General features: G+C 34.4%; 1 long non-coding RNA gene across 5 annotated transcripts; it reads left to right on the forward strand.

Annotated features, from left to right (window-relative positions):
- The first annotated feature begins 7,249 nt into the window (after positions 1-7,249).
- Positions 7,250-11,827, forward strand: LOC110604743. Of its 5 annotated transcripts, none has more exons than XR_006349123.1 (6): positions 7,250-8,016; positions 8,989-9,389; positions 9,509-9,884; positions 10,274-10,509; positions 10,920-11,078; positions 11,254-11,827. It is a non-coding gene; the product is annotated as an uncharacterized LOC110604743 (long non-coding RNA). The 5 variants fall into 5 exon arrangements; XR_006349124.1 differs by having other exon boundaries at positions 8,989-9,271; XR_006349121.1 differs by having other exon boundaries at positions 8,989-9,884.
- The last annotated feature ends 605 nt before the right edge of the window (positions 11,828-12,432 follow it).

The raw sequence follows: 12,432 nt of genomic DNA on the forward strand, positions 1-12,432 counted from the left end.
TATGATTGTTACAAGGGAAGTATTAAAAACATTTAAGCCGAGATGATACCTTTGTATTAGAATAAAATATTTTACTTGATAAAACTGTTCAAAAGGAAAAAAATTTTGAAAAATAAATGGGTGTTCAAGATCAAATAAAATATATATGGTAAAGCTAAGAAACAAAGATATGAGCATTATATTAGAACTTATACTCTAGAGTTATTCTCTTAATGTGGTAAGAAAAGGTTAGTTAGCCGAAGCGAGAAGTTACTCCGTCGAGATTACATGCAGTCAATGTGGACACAAGATGAAGAAAGAAAACAGGGAGTTGACAGTGAAAAGAAGGGGCGAAATGACCACCACTAGTATTGAAGGGGAGAAATGTTAGGGCCCACAATTGTATTAGGGCTTCATTGGCCCATAGTAGGCCCAAACTTAAACCCAAAACACACTAAAGTTGAACATGGTCATGACTACTCGCATAATCAATAACAAAATCATTAACATAATTAATAATTTAATTTAATAAAAAAAGTAAAATAAAATTATGAATTGCATCTGAAATCAGTCTGCCATCATAATAAAAGAGAGATATAGTGTCTCTTACCAAATAACGGAACAAAATATGAATTTAGTAACAGTGAAATTATCGTATTGAGTATTAAGGTTAATGGAATAGGAATGTAATGGTAAGCAATTTCTCTAAAAATCATCAAAGTATACATCAAATTTTGACATCTCAAAAATAAGGTGGGTGTTAATCCAACATTATATAAGTAAAATGCTTCTCTTTGTAATAAATGTTCACTGCATCTAACTCTTCCACCCTCCTACTCTGTGGAAACAAGAATCACTATGCTAAACAGCCATAGTTTTTATAGCAGCTAGTTGCCGGTTGCCCACCTCTTCTCAAATATTCATTTCTCTTTTTCTATTTATATATATATGTAGTGTAGATACTATGAATACTTGTGTTTGAGAAGAAGATGAATTCTTCTCCAAAAAGATACAATAAATATTAATTATGTGCATTTATAGAAAAGTGATGCATTTAGAATTCCGCCTTCAAAGGTGAGTCTTATGGCCCATTTATAACCACCTCTGCCCTTTTCTATTTATGTTATTTTGTACTGTATTTTTATCAAACCCACAAAATCCTTTTTTTTTTTTAACCTTTAGTATTTCGTACATGCATTTATTAAAATTAATTATTTACTCGATATTTTAAAATTATCTAATAAGAATATTTATTAAATCAAAACATTCTAAATATTAGTCAATTTATTTTGATTTTTAAAAAAAGTGTTTATATCGTTTATTTTCATATAAAAATATTATTATTTTTAGTTTATGATATAACAAAACAATGCTTAAGGTAATTTATGAGTTGTCACCATAAAATAAAGACATGCGATAAGAGTTTGATAAGTCGATACGCAATCCTACCCGTAGATTGAAAAATCCGAACACCATAACATTCGGTCTTCATCAAGACTTGCACTTTCCTAAATAGGTTGAGTCTTCACATAAAGTTACCGTTAGTAGGTATAATCCAGCAGATCCTTATTACGCCTGTAATCACGAGATCTCCGATTAATTATCCAGTGGGATCTCCTATCAATTAGTCTATACCAGTCGAATTTTCAGGAAATACTATCATTAACTTTATCTTCTTACAGTATAAAAGCTAATGATAATAGAAATCAAGGTACACAATTTTTACGCAACTACTCTTGAGATCAAAGTATTACATTACACTCGCCTTTTTTTTCAGTTTACTGACTTGAGCGTTGGATGCCATAGGCGCCAACCACCTCACGTTCTCTTTCTTGCAGATTGACCAATCGCAGCATAGTTTCATTTTGGCCACATAATTTGATTTCATTGCCAAGAAATCCATTGAATTCTCTTTGTTCATTTGGACTAAAACCAGTCTTTTCTTTCCTTTCTCTTAAAAAATAAATCTTTTTTTAATCTTTCTCAAAATAGTCGGCAGTTCACGAGCTATTGCTAAGGTTGCTATCAATGAGAATGTTATCATTTCTTCCGCTCTTGGCAGTGGAGAAAATACACCCTCTATGGTCAATGAATCAGATCTCAACTATAAGAACACTGAGCAAATACTCCAATACATTAAAAGGTTACAAGCCACTCTCGAACAATACAAAGTTCGGGGGGAGACATCATTCATGGCTACCAGGAGGAAGGAAGTCTCTGTGGATACCCCAAGGACTCGGACAGAGCCGATCCAAACATGGTCCAAAGTGAAGGCCAAGTTTGAGGAAGACGTCGACTGGAAGCTGGTATAGGCTGTTCAAAGGTACCAGAAGGAGTAAGAGGAAGACTATTGCCTAGACGCTTAGCATAAACTTTTCTAACCAAGTTCAGACTGCCAAACTTGGATAAATATGATAGAACAACAGATCCCAAAAGTCACTTGGCAAACTTTAGGACAACTATGCAGTTTCAGGATGTTAACGACTTCGTGTTGTGCCAAGTGTTTCCTTCAATAATCACAGGTTTAGCTAAAAAATAGTACCAACATTTGAGATCAGTTTAATTCAGAACTTTATGCAATTTTCTATGTTATTTAAATCCAAATTTATTACTTGTATACCTCCTAAAAAACTCTCCTCTGACTTACAAAAGATCCACCAAGGAGAGAGCAAGTCTTTAAGGAGCTTTATCTCACGATTAAATCCATAAGTAATACATGTGGAGGAATTAAATCATGAGATAGCATGTGAAGTATTAAAGAAGGAAACACGCAATGTCAAGTTCATAGATTCATTAATCAAGAACCCAACCGCTACGTACCAACAGCTAATAGACAAAGCCCAGAAGTACATCAGGTTGGATGACGAAGTCTAAACATTGGGAGAGGATAAAAGGACGAGTCAAAAGCAAAATCAAAAGTTAGAGAGGAGAGAATATGAAAGAGACCACATAATTTACCCAATCTCCTGAAGGAAGGATGACCAAAGTAAGTATAAAGATTATACTCTATTGAGTGACTCACGAAAATATATTTTAATATGGATAAGGAAGAATAATAAGTCAGATGGCCTTTCAAGCTCAACCCTAAGAAGGCTGGAAGGTAAGATAGGACCAAGTACTGTCATTTTCACGAAGATCACAGATATACAAGTAGTTGAAAGACGATATGAGAGATTAATAAGAGACAACACACTTCAAAAGTTTGCTATAAAAGACAAAGAAGAAAAAAGGTCAAGACTTGAGATAAGAACACCAGTTAATTTTGACGAAAATAAACCCGTAAAGGTTATTCACATGATTGCAGAAGAACCGAGTGGCAATAAGAGTCTATAGAAGTAGAATGTCATGGATATTCAGCTCCAGAGTCAAACTTTAAATTTTGAAATTGGTCAAATTAGATGATCGAATCTTTTTATTATTCTTGAAAATATGCTTATAATTTATGCAAATTTTATCAATAAAACTATGATATATTTTTCAGTTTTTTTTATGCGTAAATCAGAAACGTTGGATGGATAAAAGCGCGCAGATAAGAACAACGCCAAAAGGCAAAAATCTGCCAAGCATATCTTTGGGTGTTAATCCCGATTAACTAAGACATTTTACACCGATACCACAAGGTGGGTATCTGCCAAGCAAGCCATAAGGTGGGAAGCCGCCAAGTACATATCCAGGTATTAGTCTCGATTAACTAAGGTATTTTATGCTGACGCCACAAGGCAGGTATCCGCCAGGTGAGCCACAAGGCGGGAATCCACTAGACACATATCCAGGTGTTAGTCTCGATTAACTAAGGCATTTTATGTCAAGGCTATAAGGTGGGTATCCGCCAGGTGAGCCTTAAGGTGGATATTCGCTAGGTGAGCCACAAGGCGAAAATTCACCAAGCATATGTCTGGGTATTAGTCTCGATTAACTAAGACATTTTATACTGACGCCATAAGGCGGGTATCTTCCCGGCGATCCACAAGGCAGGAATCTGCCAGACACATATCTGGGCGTTAGTCCCGATTAACTAAGACATTTTATGTCGATGCCACAAGGTGAAAATTCACTAGACACATATCCGGGTGTTAGTCCCAATTAACTAAGGCATTTTATGCTAACGCTATAAGGGGGTATCTGCTAGGTGAGCCACAAGGTGAAAATCTGCCAGGCATATATTTGGGTGTTAGTCCCGATTAACTAAGGCATTTTATGCCGATGTCATAAGGCGAGTATTCGTCAGGCGAGCCACAAGGCGAAAATCCACCAGGTACATGTCCGAGTATTAGTTTTGATTAACTAAGACATCTTATACCGATATCATAAGGTGAGTATCCGCCAAACGAGCCACAAGGCGGGAATCCTCCAGGCACATGTTCGGGTGTTAGTTCCGATTAACTAAGACATTTTATACTGACGCCACAAGACGGATATCTACCAGACGAGCCCCAAGGTAGGAATCTACCAGATAGATGTCCGAGTGTTAGTCCCGATTAACTAAGGCATTTTATACCAATGCCACAAGGCGGGAATCTGCCAGACTCAATGATTGGGTGTTAGTCTCTAACTAAGGCATTCTATGCCAAGCCACAAGGCGGATATCCATCAGGCTCAACGACCGGGTGTTAGTCCATATAAAAATTTTTAAGGCAGTTGTCCAAGCCACAAAGCGGGTATCTGCCAGACTCAACGACCAAGCAAAGACTTTTTATGCCTAAGTCACAAGACGGAAATCGACCAGATACATATCCGGATGTTAGTCCTAATTAACTAAGGTATTTTATGCCGACACCACAAGACAGGTATTTACCAGGCTCAACGACCGAGTGTTAACTCCACTTAATAATTTTTTAAAAATTATTATTTGGCTATGGTCGTACAAGGGTTATGGTCGAGTACTGAACATATAAGCACATAGCGAAAATAATGACAAAAAATATAGAAGGAAGATTTCTCATTAAAAAATAAAAATTACAAAACAGGGCAATTATCATTTATGGGCAGGAGTAGGCAACACGATACAAGCATGAAAAGCCAATCTAAATAGGCCATGTGTTTCGCATCGTGAAGGCAACTGTCACCTTCGAATTTGAAGAGTCAAAGGTTAGTGGGGGACCTCTGATGTAACACAACAATTGCCCAAAATAAGTTATAAGCTGTCACCATAAGATAAAAATATGTGACAATGGTCTGATAAGTCAATACGCAGTCCCACTCGTGGAAAGGAAGACCTGAACACTATAGCATCTAGTCTTCATCAAGACTCATTATCTCCTGACTAGATCGAGTTTTCACATAAAGTTATCATTAACAGATACAATTCAGTAGATTCTCATTACATTTGTAATCACAAAATCCCAGACCAATTAGCCGATGAATCCCCTATTAATTAGTCGATGGAATCACCTATTAATTAGCCGGTATCAGCCGGATTTTCAGAAATATTATAATTAATTTTATTTTTTTATAGTATAAAAACTAATGATTGCAGAAATGATTATATGCAATTTTTATACTCTCAAATATTTATATTATTTAGTATTTTTAAACAGCGAGTAATTTTGAAAGAGTCAAAATGTTGTTAAATTTAAAAACATGCTTTATAGTAATTTATCCTTTGTATTTTTTATAGATGTGTATACACAATTAAACTTTCATTGTCATTTTAATTTTTTTTTAAGTGGGGGATTGTAGGTATAAATATCTGAAGTGAGTAATACATCATTATTATTTTAGTTAAAATTGTAATAAAGTACAAAATAATAATATGTATTTTTTTTAGTCGGATATTTGATTCATCTACGTTGCAGGGAAAGAAATAAAATTATTAATATATTCCTTTTGTCATTCATATGTATTACCTTTCTATATATGTTATGAATATTATTATTCTATATTTTAGGCTCCATTTATTTTACATAAAATATTTTATAAAAAAATATTTATTATATTTTTTAATATTTAAAGTACTAAAAAAATTGAAGTGTTGATAATTTTTCTTTTAAGTTGTTATGAGGAAAAGTGTTGGAAATTAGTTTCACGATTCATTTGTTATGATATTAACTATATATTATTATTTTATATTTGCATGTAAAATGATGGATTAAATATAAATGAATTTATTTTGTCTTATTAATTATCATTTAAAATTAAGTTGTATGCATCACTTTTTTATTTAAATATGTGAATTTTTTTCTCCAAAAAAGTGGCATCACATATGCATGTTATATCATATTTATTTATTTTTATCAAAAATACTTTCAAAAAATGTGAATAATTATTTTTAATTTAATAAATAAAATAAATATATTACAATATACAAAATTTAATATGTAAACAATATTATGATGATTGTTACTCTATGCTTCACAAGGAAAAAGATGTCGCCTCAGAGAGAACAGAGACTTTATAGCTAAAAATGAAAAAATCTCATATTTTTTTAATAAAAATATCTCTTGGAAAAAAAGACATTAGAAAATGGACTGTGATTTATTTAAAAAAATGGTCTGTAATTTAAATTTTTTATGTATAAAAATATATATAATCTCGTTTATTTTTAAAGAAAAATAATATATTCAAACGGTTAAAAAAAATTTATTGTTTTATAAAATATTTGGTAAATCATTATTTATTGTTGCAATTGTATTGAATGAAAACTCTTCAATATATATATATATTTTTTTAAATTTTTGAGGGGGAGGAGTGGGGAGGGGAAGGGATTTAGATTATAACTGCTAAATATAATTGAGTTTGTTTCTCTAACTCGGAAACTAAATTTTCGTCCATATCAATACAATTGCAGCATGACATTTAATTAATTAGATTCAATTGGATGATTAATTTGGTCCCTGTTCCTCATCTAGGCATTTCAATTCTGTGGATTTTATCAAATTCTACTCAATGGATTGTTTTGATTTCATAGAAAATCAAATATCTAAACATACCATTTCTAATCACTAAGCAATCAAAGGCTTTAATTATGAGATCAACATTGCAGAAGGAGATAAGGAACTTTTTTTTTTCCCTCTTTTATTAATAAGTATGAAGTAAGCATGTTAGTTTAGAAAAACCAAACCTTTTTATAAATTAAAATTTTCTTTTAAAATAAAAATTAAGAATTGAAAGAATAAAATTTAAAATTTTTTAAATTTATTTAAATGCATAAGATTTTTTAATTTCAATTAATTAAATAAATTTTGACAGCCATTGAAATTAATTATATTGTTTTAAATAAAAATTTTCATCTCAACAAAAAAAAACCATGGTTAAAACTTAAGACCCACCATACCCACGGTCCCCTTCGGCCGCACCATCCTTCCCCAACGCACCTCCACCCGGCACCTGTGCTCCATCTCAAGCTCACCAACCAGTTCCTCCCTCAACCTTTGCCTCCTTCAATCTCTAGACCCACCATACCAACGGTCCCCCATCAGCACCTTCTCCCATTTCCTTTCCTCCGACGCTATCAACTCCCCCTTTCAACACCTTTGCTCACAGCACCGCTTCAGTTCCTTTCTCCTTAACCCCAACTCTTCACCACCTCCCGCTCCTCATCCATTCCTCCACCACTAGAACCACCACTCTCCATCTTTATCGACGCCCCAAACCTATAGTATATACCCTCTGTCAATCCTCACCCAACCTGCATGACCAGTTCACAGAATCGATTCCCTCTTACGGAAGAACGTGTGGGTATTCTTTCGCCAAGAGAGACTCAATGCTGCAAGAAATCAGAGTAGCCATTTTCATTCCAAGATCACAGAATCACGCGCCATCATTGTTGATTCCAAATAGAAATTCCATTTCCAGCGTCGCTCCTCTCACCTCCACCGCTGCCCTCAGTCGCGCCAAACCAGGGATGATGACTGCCCATTTCGACGCCGCAGGTCTTCGCAGCACCTGGTGTCACTATCGCAGAGTATTGGGCCAAATAGCCATACCTACGAAGCAGTGGAGCACGAAGACAAGTGTCCCCCCCCCCCCCCCCACGTCGTTGCAACTAATGACATTAAAAAATTTGTGGGTCGGCCGCTTCCCTTCGAGTGAGTATAGGTAACAGCCATTATGTTAACTTCTTGTAAATCTGTTACAGATTGATTATGAATAGTTTACTATTGTGTGTTATGAATTTCTTAAGTTTTAACCATGGTTAATTCTTTTTGCTGAGATAGAATTTTTCATTAAAAAAAAAATATTTAAATTCTATATGTCATTACAGGTCTGCAATTTTGAAGATGGTCAAAATTAATTTAAGCAATTAGATATAATTACAACAAATTATAAAGTTTGTTTGGGGTATAATGTATAAAATTTAAAGAAGTGGATATATGCGGGAATTCGCAAGAAGGTTTGGCTTTTTTGGGCCAATGTACCTATGAAATAATGAAATCTTGGTTACGTTTTTATTCAAGGTAGATATTCAAGAGGTAGTAAATAGTTTCAAACAATCCAATAGAATTTTATCTTGACTGCACTGAAGCCAACTTCTAGTTGACTGTGAAATGCAGAAACACAGAGAAATGCCAACCTTCTGGAGGGTCTCTAATCAAGCGAAGCTGAAAATATGAAATAATGATTTATCTGAAAGATAAATTATCTCGTATAGGTCTATAAATGTAAACTTATAGTGTTAAAAAAAACTATGGTAATTTTGAGAATACTATCATATATAGTTTTTTAGCCATCCTCTGTACTTTTCAAATCAGTGCTTATACCAAATCTAGCCTGCCCCTAGTTGTGCCATCTTGGAAGATTTTAATCATGTATCTGTTCTTTTCGAAATCTTGAACCTAGATTAACATACAAGAATAATATATGGCCATTAAATTTAAGAACATTTTCATATGTTCAGATGCAATTGGAATTTTTGGAAAATAATTTCTTGAAATGAAAAAAGATGGATATTGAATCTTGATCTTTTCTCTTGTGTTGAAAATACTGTTGTTATCCATTTGGAAAGATTTTTATTCGAGAATTGATCACCTTTGTGCATAATGATGATTCATGTTTTCATTCCATGTGAAGATACGGATGTAGGCTATGTGGCACACATCAAGCGCTGATACTCGTGAACTAAAGGATAACGTAACGAAATCAAAAGATGATATCTGGCTGTTGCGCAGCAGCTTCGTTACGATGAGAAGCAATGCATCTGTGTTTTTTCTATTTGATGATTGCAGTTAATTTTGGTACTTTCCCTGTTTGAATTTGAGTCAATGATCACGTGCGAGAAGGGCGTATCTGCTGTTGTTTTTTTTATCATCTTTATGGTCGAATTAGACGAAGCAGCAAATGATGTTGAGCAAAAGTAAAGAAAAGCGCATGAAATCATTTTATTTAGTGTCTTCCCAAGTACATGGAATATTATCTAGTGGTAGTGTCATTATCTAACCATGCATGCAACATAATATGCTAAACAGATATAGGTAACCCTACTGCACCACCTTTTCATGGATTCTTCTTCAGTGTATCAATAAACCTTCCATCTAATATATCATTATTTGAAATATAATCAAGAAAATCACTGAAACTGAACTCTTTGTAGGATGTCGGGTGTTGCTCATCGACAAGCTCTGGTGCTGGCCCAACTTTCTTGTTTAAGGCTAAACTGTGAAGACTTGCTATCGAAAAACGCTTCCTCTGAGGACTAACAGTTGCTTGGTGAACAACACTCTTATATTGGCCGTTGCTCATTACTTCTACCTGATCTCCCAACTGAACCAGTAGTGCTCCTTCGGTCATTGGAACTGAGATCCAATTCTTATTCTGGTCCATGATCTGTAGACCAGTGCAGCTCTGAAGTAAGATCGTTAATGACCCATAGTCTGAGTGCAGTGGCATGCCTAATGTGAGCTGTGGTTCAGGACATGCTGGATAGCAGTTCATGGTCATCACTTGTGATCCTTCTTCAATTTCATTTTGTAAGTAATTAGGGTTCAGTCCCAAGCTTTCTAAAACAACTCTCATTAGTTGTTTTTGTAAATTCTGCACAGCTGTTGCATACTTAGCCATTTTCTCCGTGTCACCAAAAAAAAAGGGAATGTTTTTAGGGCAAAACAAAAAACAGCATCAAGAACTTTGAACCCATTTCATTGTATGATACCCTTTACCATTTTCATCCCTTTTTTCTAAGGTTTCCTTTTATAAGGAAGGTGAAGGCAAGGCATGAATGCAAACAAACTCTTTCTGATGTTAACCATTGCAAATTTAAAATTTTTATGCTATTAATTTGGACCTGAAAACTTACATTAAATGTTTTATGAACCAATTAATTCTGGATTTATATACCTGTAACTTGGAGGATTTGCAGGCCATAGGTGAATCCACTCTGAGATGGGATGAGAGTAATGCTTGATGAAGTCTCTCCAAAAATGAACTTTGTCCCTCGAATGATTTAAACTGGTGCCGTACCTTACAGGGGCATGGACATTGCCTGACATCAGAAGCATCTTCTCTTCAAGAGGCAGGTCGAAGAAGCCCATCACAGCATCTAGAGCATCTTTCATCACATGAAGAGGGATTCCATGGTTTATCACCTGAAAACATGTAAGTTTGGACGTTAAAATTCGTATAAAAAAAAAAAAATCATGGCAGCTATGTAGGTTCATGCATGCATGTTTTCATAGTACATGTAAAAGAAGGATTTAACTGTTAAAGGACTCATCTATGATTTTGTATTCTTCATGGTAAGGGTGGTGGCATCATGTCAACCAAGGTATGGGGGTTCTGAATTTCTAGATGCATAAACAATTAGCTAGCTTCTCCTTTTATCCCTTGATATGGTATTTCTTGCATGGTGGTTTAAAGATTGAAAAACAGATTAAATGTGGTAGGAACAATGTCATATTTACATAAAATAACACAGCTAGCTTTTACTTGACACTATGGACATGCGGTATTAAAATGGGTTTGGCTACTGTGTGAACTGTACCTGAAAGAACCCAATTTCCTTACAGGCACTTCGTATCTCATTTACAACACGAGACCTAAGAGAAGGATGGTGCAGCATGGAAAGGTCAACAATTGGAAGGGTGGTGGAGGGGGTCAGAGTAGCATTTGGCCTTGCTGATGAAGGAAGAATGTAAGAATCGGGCACGTTAGATGCCCCTGACTTGGTAAGACTCATTGCACTAGTAAACCAAGTTTGTGAACACACTCCCTTTCCTTCCATTTTCACTCTTTGTTATATTCTTCACTTGAGGTTGTTGATATATGGAATGGAATGCCCTATTTATAAGGTTAAAATTTCAGTAAGTTTCCATGAATTCCTATTAACATAATCTTGTACAGTTACATTGTATAGGAAGCACAAATTATGGTGTGCAGCCCAAACGTGGATATTACACTCATAAATGTATTTGGTGAGAGAGAAGGAAGAAAAGGAGGAAGTGGGCCCCACCAATTTGCAGGCTGATGATGAAATAGATCTATCCCGTAGTGCAAAATTCCGGGCAGCAAGGGACCCATAAGCCAGAGATGGCGGAATATGAGATACTAGAGGGTTTTTTAGCAAGAGATGATAGAGTTTACAATGAATAATGTTAGTGCAAGTTGTGAGTGACATGCACGTCCCCAATTACAGCGTTGGAGCTATTACTTAGCTTTTCACGGCAGGCATACAATACAAGATTGGTTACTGCTCTTCATTTTTTCCCTAGCTGTAGCACGTGAAATATCGGATTGCAGTTGAAACATTAAACTCCACCACCCTTGTTTATTTAGTTTTTATGTTTTATTAACAGTGAAGCTATTACTTAGTTTTTATGTTTTATTAACAGTGAAGAAAACATATACTTGTTTATTTAATATAAAGTATTTTTTTAATTTAAAAAGTAAAAAAAAAATGCTTATATCTTTTTGAAAATTATTGTACTTCAAAAATTTGTTAATTCCGTGATATTGATAATTTCTAGAATAATATAATTAATTTATTATTATAAATGAAAATTTTAAAATTATGAAAAAGGTTAAAATATAATTATAATAATAGAGTTTAATTGCAATTTGTATATATATATAATAAAAAAAAGAAAACAAGTATTTTGCTTTTATAACATCTGAAGCTTCATTGGCTGAGGAAAAAATATCTAACAAAAAAGAGTGGACGATGCAGAATAGAGGATTGTACGAGTCAAAAAGAAGCAGAATTAGAAAGTTTGTTGAATGACGGTTACAGAAATGGTCGCCGCCGCTTCAAATTATATTATAGTAATTTATCTATAATGCTCATCTCCTTGCATAGACCGTCATCACGTGCAACTTTTCTTTTTGATCCGCGTGTTGTCAAAGGTAAGCAGTGGGTGCATTGGGACATGGTCGCTTCCAGTCCTGAAGGATTGAATCTAATGGTTTTACAGTGGCTTCTCAATTTAAGATGCACCCCTTAATCAAAAGTAGAGTTATGAGACAGACCTCTCCTTATTTATATATATAGTGTTTAATTATTTTCATATTTATTTATTAATGGAT

The sequence above is a fragment of the Manihot esculenta genome, chromosome 17 (assembly GCF_001659605.2).
Source record: "Manihot esculenta cultivar AM560-2 chromosome 17, M.esculenta_v8, whole genome shotgun sequence".
Taxonomy (NCBI): domain Eukaryota; kingdom Viridiplantae; phylum Streptophyta; class Magnoliopsida; order Malpighiales; family Euphorbiaceae; genus Manihot; species Manihot esculenta.